Here is a 9,858-nt window from a genome sequence, read left to right on the forward strand (position 1 = left end):
GGATGCCTCACTCTAGACTTATTGGCTCCGAGTTTTAATATCAAAGGGTCACAAAATACTTTACTTGGTCAGTAGAGTGCACTGTTGTTAAATTTCTTTCAGTTCCACATGTAACACTATTTTCACCATTTAAGACACAAGCCTGTGGTTTACATTAATATTTACAGATGACAGAATTATTTCCAAAATTCTATCTGGCTAGGCTGGCAGCCTTCACCTATCTTCCCCCAATCTTCACAGTACTAAAATCAGAAACCAAATTAGAAATAGCAGATTCATTGTCTTTCATTAGCAGAATGATGATTTATATATGCTTACATTTGTTATGTTAGATATTAAATCCCTCTTCACAGTAATCCCTAATGGTTACGGCATAGATGCTATTAGGAATATTGTATGTAGACACAATAAATATAGAGGAAGAGAAATGGAAACCTTGTGTGAACTTCTAGATATTGCACTTAGTAACAACATATTTATTTTTAATGAAGAAATATAACATCAGCAAACAGGAGTAGCGATGGGTGCTTCCATCACTAATACTTATGCAAAGTTGACACTTAGTGAATGGGAAGAGACCTTTATTCATAACGGCCTTCCTAATTTCAGGACTGAAGTTAAGTTTTACAAACGTTTTGTAGATGACATGTTTTTTTTATTTGGGCAGGATCACAGGATAATTTAAAATAATTTCTTGTTTACTTAAATTTGACAACTGATTTTTTGAAATTTGAAATGACAAGTTCCACAACTGAAATAGATTTTTTAGATGTACGCCTAACATGGAACAACAGACATTTAGATACTAGCATATATAAGAAACCTGTATACAAAAATAAATATTTACATAGAAAAAGTATGCATCCTAGGCATACCTTTCCGGGTATAGTTAGAAGCCAGCACTTTTGGGCTAGTCATTTGAATACTAAATATAATGTTTGTGTTGAACAATTGCTGTAGAATTTCAACAAAGAGAACGCTAATATACTTAGTTTAAGACATAATAAAGCTAAGCCCTATTTTTCTACTGCTATTTCTAATTCGGTTTTTGATTTTAGTGCAACTAGAAATGCTAACTGTTTGCGTTATATTGCGACCCATAGTAGATGTACATCTGAAGTGAAGAAAATAATAACATAGTTGGGGCATATTAAGAGCCTTACCCGAGTTAAATAATATTATACCATCATGTCCATTGTTTGGATATAAGAATTGTACTAATTTAAGAAACAAATTATGCTACAAAGATATGAATACACATAGGAGAAAGATATAATTTAATAGAATGGGAACTTTTCCCTCTATGAATTGCTTGGTATATAATACCATTTGCACAGATAATACATTTATACATCCCAGCACACAAAACATTTTTAATTTTTTAAGGACAGCTACTTGTAATACATCTAATATAGTATACTTAGCTACTTGTAATTCGTGTCCTAGCTTCTGCATGGGGAAATCTATGAGAAAGCTACACGAACATATAACAGAGCACAGATCAGATACATGTAGGCTTGTTTTGAGTAATGCCATAGCTAAGCATACTTTTGAATTAGGAAACGCACACAATTTTAGTTTCAGAGTAATTGATATGTTGCAGGATAATTTGAGGGGTGGAGATAAAAATAATAGTTTAGAAATGAAAGAATATAACTGGATTATAAAATTACGAGCTGATAAAATGCCTGGCATAAATACAGTGGTATCCAAAAAAACTGTATTAAAAGTAAACAACTTTGTTTAAAGTGATAAGATAGTTTAAGCTTCTTGATTAGATTACAAGATGGATAATTAAATTTAATTGATGGATTTGTTTGGTTGGCTGGTTGATGTCATATGACTTTTATTTTTAGTTTAAATGTACTATTGTGTTGTATAATTGTTATCACATTGAAGAAGGATTTTATCCAAAAGCTTTGTGTCTCTCTATTGGTTTTAATAAAAATTGGACATAACTCTGCCATTTTTTCATTTGGTTTTGGACTGTATTTCGGTAATGGTGAGCTCATCATGGTCTTCTAATCCTTTTGGTTTGGTGTTTTTACTTACGTCTGTGATTTCCGTTAGCATTTGGAGTCAAAAATGTTCCAGCCAACCATAGGAAGAACAATTACCACTGGTAATATATTACTAAATGCCATCTTATCTGAACAGCAAATCTATTTTTACTAGGAACTGACTGTATTGTAAATGGTTAGTCCTTATGTACTACCTGTCCAGAGGATTTATGTGCACAGCGTATTAAAATTTTGGAATACAAGGTTCAATCTTTCAAGAGACTGCAATAGCAGCGACTCAGTTTTAGTGCCTACCTACAATGGGACTTGTTTTTTACGGGTACTAATGATTCCATCATATGGTAATAAGTACCTAGAACCCCTTAAAAGATGGCAAGAACTGAATTTAAAACTAGGGTTCGACTATATGGCCCTGATGAACCAATTTTTCTCAAGCATGGGGATGAATATGCAGGAAGAAATTGTTAAGTTAGAGGGTGAGTTATCCATCTTACCATCCTTTAACAATTATATTAATGCCTATAATACTATGCTTGAAAGATTATCAGCTCTTGCCAAAACTTAGAGGCACAAAAAGACATAAACATAATCGAGATATGAATGATTTTCACTCGGGCAATATTTTTTCATGGCCCAAAGATAATGACACCAAAAACAATGACAGTAAAGCTCTGAATCGAGCCAATATACTACCACAAGGCTCTATGTATGAGATTGACAACTTTACCTCTTCTTCTATAATTGAATCAAACACCAGAATGTCTTCTGGTGTTATAAATAATAGGCCTGATACTGTTAATATTGAACAAGGCTCGAACACCAGCAAAGATTCTGCGCATACCGCCCCTACAGACCTAACTGCAGTAACGGAATCAACGAATGATCTACAGCATTTTCGCCGAGCTCCCTCGATGATCCAATTGAACCTACTGGTGAAAATAACCAATTGGAATGAGATACATCGAGAGGGTGGTCTACCAGCAGGAAGAGAATGAGGGAAGTGAGTGGAGGTTTACAAACATGGAACAGAATGAAGAGATACTGAATAGTGATTATCCTGTTTTTAATTTGTCTAATTTAGAACTGACAAATGCTAATATGTCCCTGGTAAGAAAATGTATGAAGTTTATACTGTCTCAGAAAGTAAACACTCTTGCTGACTTAAAAATCTTAACTAGGAAAAGGAATCTGAAATTAATTTTCAAAGACTCACAGTCAACTAGTTCTGCTAGATATAAGAAAACTAGCACATTTATTCCTATAAGTAATCGTGTCATTACTGCCTTTCACAATGTATGTGAACAACAGCTTTATAGCATCTACAAACAGAACAATTTTAAATAGTTTTATAACTTATCTCAGCCTGAACTAGAGTCATTGAGAAAGCTGGAGATGAACAATGACATTGTAATCAAAGAAGCTGATAAGGGAGGAGGATTGTTTTTATAACTATTGCTGATTATATCATCTCTATGAATGAGTTATTGTCTGATGATTCTGTGTTCAAATGAATAGCATATAGTGATGTTGCTAAATACATTAGTCAGGTTAATATTAATATGTTTGAAATACAAACAATGAATGATATTTCCATTGATTTACTTAATTATTTTACTGTTTCTTGTCCTACAATTCCTGTCCTATATAGCCTACCAAATATACATAAGTCTTTTCAACCCCCCCCCGCCTCCCATGAGGCCAATAGTCTCTGGGAGGGGCTGGTTAACATAGCCAATCTTGCTCTATCTACAACACATACTTGGTGAATTATTGGTATATGTGAAGAGTTACATCAAGGGCACTGGTGATTTTTTGAATAAATTATTTGAATGGCAACAGAGTGATGATTTATATATGCTTACATTTGTTACGTTAGATATTAAATCACTGTTCACTGTAATCCCTAATGGTTATGGCGTAGATGCTATTAGGAATATTCTATGTAGACACAATAAATATAGAGGAAGAGAAGTATAAACCTTGTGCAAACTTCTAGATATTGTACTTAGCAACAATGTATTTATTTTTGACGAAGAAATATACCATCAACAAACAGGAGTAGCGATGGGTATTTCCATCGCTAATACTTATGCAAATTTGGCATTTAGTGAATGGGAAGAGACCTACATTCATAATGGCCCTGCTAATTTCAGGACTGAAGTTAAATTTTGCAAACATTTTGTAGACAACGTGTTTTTTATTTGGGCAGGATCACAGGATAATTTAAAAGAATTTCTTGTTTACTTAAATTCAACAACTGATTTTTTTGAAATTTGAAATGACAAGTTCCACAACTGAAATAGATTTTTTAGATGTACGCTTAACATGGAACAGCAGACATTTAGATACTAGCATATGTAAGAAACCTGTACACAAAAATAAATATTTGCATAGGAAAAATATGCATCCTTTGCATAACTTTCCGGGTATAGTCAGAAGCCAATACTTTTGGGCTAGTCATTTGAATACTAAAGATAATGTTTGTGTTGAACAATTGCATAATATGGCTGTAGAATTTCAAGAACGAGGATATGAACAGAGCATGTTATTAGAAGAGTAAGCTAATATACTTAGTTTAAGACATAATAAAGCTAAGCCCTATTTTTCTAGTGCTGTTTCTAATTCAGTTTCTGATTTTGGTACAACTAGAAATGCTAACTGTTTGCGTTATATTATCACCCATAGTAGATGTACATCTGAAGTGAAGAAAATAATAACTAATAGTTGAGGCATATTAAGAGCCTTAACCGAGTTAAATAATATTATACCATCATGTCCATTGTTTGGATATACGAATTGTACTAATTTAAGAAACAAATTATGCTACAAAGATATGAATACACATAGGAGAAAGATATAATTTAATAGAATGGGAACTTTTCCCTGTATGAATTGCTCAGTATATAATACCATTTGCACAGATAATACATTTATACATCCCAGCACACAAAAAAATTATATTTCTTTAAGGACAACTACTTGTAATACATCTAATATAGTATATTTAGCTACTTGTACTTTGTGTGCTAGCTTCTATGTGGGGAAATCGAGGAGAAAGCTATGCAGACATATAATAGAGCACAGATCAGATTCACATAGGCTTGTTTGGAGTAATGCCATAGCTAAGCATACTTTTGAATTGGGAAACACACACAATTTTAGTTTCAGAGTAATTGATATGTTGCAGGATAATTTGAGGGGTGGAGATAAAAATAATAGTTTATAAATGAAAGAATATAACTGGATTATAAAATTACGAGCTGATTAAATGCCTGGCATCAATACAATGGTATCCATAAAACCTGTATTAAAACGTAAACAACTTTTTTTAAAGTGATCAGATATTTTAAGCTCCTTGATTAGATTACAAAATGGATAATTAAATTTAATTAATGGATTTGTTTGGTTGGCTGGTTGATGTCATATGACTTTTATTTTTAGTTTAAATGTACTATTGTGTTGTATAATTGTTATCACACTGAAGAAGGATTTTATCTGAAAGCTTTGTGTCTCTGTATTGGTTTTAATAAAGGTTGGACATAACTCTGCCATTTTTTTATTTGGTTTTGAACATACAAAGAAGGACAGAGCACACCACACCTACTGCAGATTCAACAAACTAACATTTGACAATGTGCAGTTTCGATCAACTGTAGTTTTGCTATTCTGGTCTCGAGATACTGAAATCCGATATTTCTGTATTTTGAGATTCAGAAGTGAAACCATGTATTGACACACACAACAGCTTAGTAAGTACATTTTCCATATGACCTACGCATACATATGTAGACACACATATAGTACTAATGTTCGTTGAAGCCTGAACCATTTTTAATTTTACTGCTGCTATAACTAAACTTTTTACATCCCATGGATTGCTTTCCTATTAAAAGAATGTTGTAAAAAAGTCCATGGGTAAATACACATTTTTTTCGGCAACATTTGTCTAGTATAGCAGAGTGGTTTGTCAGAAAAGCAGTGTATCACCACAGTAAAGTAGCAAATCCAACAGGAAAAGACATTACACTTCAGCTATTTTTATTGTATTCAGTGATCTTGTTTATTCTGCTACATCACAGATTATTAATATGAGCACACTGTTTTATTTGATAATAGCCATTAGTTAACATGTCTAGCATTGGTGCCAACACCCTGTCTGACTAAACTGTGCTGTCCTCACAGACAAGTTCTGCTGGTATGAATGTGAAGTAGTACACTGAACACTCCCCCATCCGTTCTCCTTAGATCATTGGTTTGCATGATTACAACTAATGTTCTCAATAAATCAGCAGTACTGTGGTGTCTTAAGAGGTGAGATTGCTAGTGATTAATAATCATCCGCGCACGCTCCACTCTTCTTCCACAAGCTGTCATTTCTGTTCCTTTGGTGATATTTAGACAACAGCAGGATGCAGATAGCTTTCTGGGTTATGATCATGCCACCCACCAAAGTTCTGTACATTAGCAACTGTTTCAGAAAGCCTGTGAAAATATGCAATATTTTATTGATTGATTTCTTAATTTGTATTTGCTTTATTCTTGTTGGATACAACTTATCAACATTCATAAAGATGTTATCCTGTAAAATTTGAGATTGAAATACAGAACAACTATAAATCTTATTTTATTTAGGCAGTTTAAATAATGATTAATGGCACATGTCTCTGTTATCCTGTCAAAGCTTCATCTTTGTTACTAAATGTGGAATCCTATAACTGCCTTTGTCTTTCATTTTGACTGTAATCATTCATAGGTTTTCCCTTGACCTCGCTGGGGAAAATTCTTCTGGTCCTTAGCCACTCTAAACAGAGGTCCCACATTTTGCTAAAGCCATCCAAATATTTCTTTCTCTTCTGGATATGTATCTGATTTGTAGCAGTCTTTTCCTCTTGTGCAGTTCTTCTGCAAAGGTTTTTAAAAGCCTTGGGGAGCCCTCCAAAGCCATAGCACTAATTCCATTACAGTTCCTGATTACTGCATAAGGTATGTTGCCCATAAGGGTAACTGAATTATTTCCAGTACAACTCCATTAACCTTTCATTTCTCACCCCCAAATCTCCAACTTCCATGTGATGGGGGGCATAGCATTCCTAATACATATGAACAAGAACTGCACTGTGGTTCCCACAGTTCAGCAAATGGAGTCCAGAAACTTCATTCTTCTGGCCAGTCTTCTCAGCATCCAGTGCCAGGAACTGATGGTATATGGTGTAATATACAGTCTGGGGAAGTTTTTTTTTTTTTTTGAGCATCATTCTTTCTACGTCTCTCATTTCCTGGACTTTACCTTTTGGATTTTGCATACTTTACTAAGGAAATTCCCTAGGTATAGTATATCTCTGTTATATCTACACTTTTGAGTTCACCTTTCCCTGTATCCCACTCTGTAACGTTTTAATCACCTTGGTACCTATGATCATTTTAACATACCTTCTATTGGCTTTGACACTCTGTTTCACATGACTATTCTGGGTGACCCTTCAGAACTCTATCCCCTGAAGATAACATTTGACCCCCACCCTATTGGGAGACAGCATCTTCAACTATTTGGAGTTCCTTAAGATCTGCAGCTGTCAAATTCTTTTATCTGCACAGCTCTTCTACTCAGGATATAACCTTCTGACAATTGCTAATGGGTTCTTCCACAGTGGCTCACCCTACAAGTCTCAAATCCTGGACCCTGCACACTATAGCCAAAGTGATTTACCATTAAGCCATTTCAGATGTGATGGTAGCTGGCCCGTATGGGGATCAAACCCATGACCTTGGCATTATTAGCACCATGCTCTAACCAGATGAGCTAACTGGCCCCATTCCTGAAGATCACGCATACATTTGTACACCTGTCACTCTTGAAATATAAAAATTGCTTGTCTTCATTTTTATCAGGAACTGGCTTGCCAAAAGTGAGGATTGTTTCTTTCCATGTGATGCCACTACCATTTTGTTGACCCCATATCATGCTGGGTCATCATCACATCAGATAGGTTGTTTGCCATCACTTTTCATTTTGAAACTGAGAAATTGTATTTCCTTCTATTCTAAATGAATACTAGTAGGAACCCCTTTGATTTCTTAACTCACATACCTTTAACGTATTTTTCCAAATATTAACTCATATATTTAGAATGGGGCATATTGCCACAAAGTTATTTGGTCCCTCTGCCAACATTGCATTATATACCTCACTTTTTCAAATGATCCCAGCTGTATTATCTCCTACAAGAATCAAAGCCATTTAATTATGAGGGGTACTACTAACTGCTATGATTTGCTGTTGTTGAATTTATGTCTTCCCTGACAATCATACAAGCTTATATTACTTTGAATCCCAGGGATTTCCCATATTTTTCAAACACATCTTTTACAGATGGAAGCACCTTGGAAATATTCCTGAGGAAGACAATGCTACCATCGAGAAATATTACCTTCCTAGTACTGCCCCTCCTCCAAACGCTTCTTCATTTACCTCAATACCAGCTCAGTCTCTAGAACAAGTCTGGGTGGAAATTAGGCAACCACCTTGTGTCTCCCTTCCTAATGGAATGCCTCCAATGTGACAGACCTAACACAAATGTTTGCCACAACTTTTATGTAGAATATCCCAGTACCACCTCTGAAATAATTTACAAAACTTTAAGACATGAGAATTCTTCCTAGGTACTTCCACCACAGTCTATCAAGTGCTTTATGGCTAATAAATAACAACACAGGTAATTATCAACTTACTGATAGGATATCTGTACATAACTGAGCAGCAACCTTCAATAATCGCTGACTTCAAGCCCCTAACAAACCTGGCATGAGCATTGTGTACTAATTCTTTTAAACATTTGAGGTGCCTAAGCACAACATTCTCGCCATATTATAGTCTATTTTTAGAGTTACATTGACATATAGTTCTCAGGAAGGCTTGTCTGATTCCCCTCCTTAGGAATCCGCGTGCGTGTGTGTGTGTGTGTGTGTGTGTGTGTGTGTATGTGTGTGTGTGTGTGTGTGTGTGTGTGTGTGTGTGTGTGTGTGTGTGTGTGTGTGTAGACTACTTACCAACTGTTATTCTTAGCCTCTGCTGTCATTTCAAATAAGGGTTCTTTTACCAAACCTAATAATTTTTGAAACATCTCAGTCTGGATGCCATCCTACGTAGGGACATTACCTTTGACAAATGAGATAACACAGCTCTTTACCTTCACTGTTGAGAGTGCTCTATCAGGTAGTTCATTTAGCTTTACTAACACTCGTGTCAAGTCCTCAAGGGATCATTTCACCATGCTCTGTCACTCATCCTCTCTTCCATGGACTGCTAAAGTATTTTATAATATTCCCTAACACATCCAGCATGCCCTGCAAGCCCCTTATAAAATCTTCCTGAGTATTCATGTGTGCTAGTGTTTTTTGTACTCTCTGTTTTGTACAATTTTGTCCAGGAGCTTCCTCTGTTATTCAGATATGCCTAATAGTAATGCTCATATATTAATTTCCAGTCTCATCTGTATGGTTTTCATTTTGTCAGCTTCAATCATTAACTCCACCTTTCACATGCATATTGGCAGCTGGTGGTGGGCTTTACCTATCCTGTTGTTATAATCTTACTTGCACCTCAGCAACCATCTTTCCAAGTCTCTTATTCCACCAGTTTGACCTTCTGATCTACTTTGCCACTTCTAGGATGCAGTGTAGTCTCCACTTTCACTCCTTCTGTAAGAATCATCACATTTATTTGCCCTTGGCCGCAAAGCTAGATCTCCTACCCTGTTTTAGTGCTGTGTTCTTTATCATGTAGAAGGGGGAAATGTCTGGGAAAAGAGGATCGCAGCTCCTCAGCCCCATGCCAAAT

At 35.3% G+C, this 9,858-nt stretch overlaps 1 non-coding gene across 1 annotated transcript; it reads right to left on the minus strand.

Annotated features, from left to right (window-relative positions):
* Positions 1-7,757: 7,757 nt before the first annotated feature.
* TRNAI-AAU lies at positions 7,758-7,831 on the minus strand. Its single transcript has one exon. It is a non-coding gene; the product is annotated as a tRNA-Ile (tRNA).
* Positions 7,832-9,858: the final 2,027 nt, after the last annotated feature.

This window comes from Protopterus annectens, chromosome 17.part0 (genome assembly GCF_019279795.1).
Source record: "Protopterus annectens isolate FY-2018-M chromosome 17.part0, PAN1.0, whole genome shotgun sequence".
Classification (NCBI taxonomy): domain Eukaryota; kingdom Metazoa; phylum Chordata; order Ceratodontiformes; family Protopteridae; genus Protopterus; species Protopterus annectens.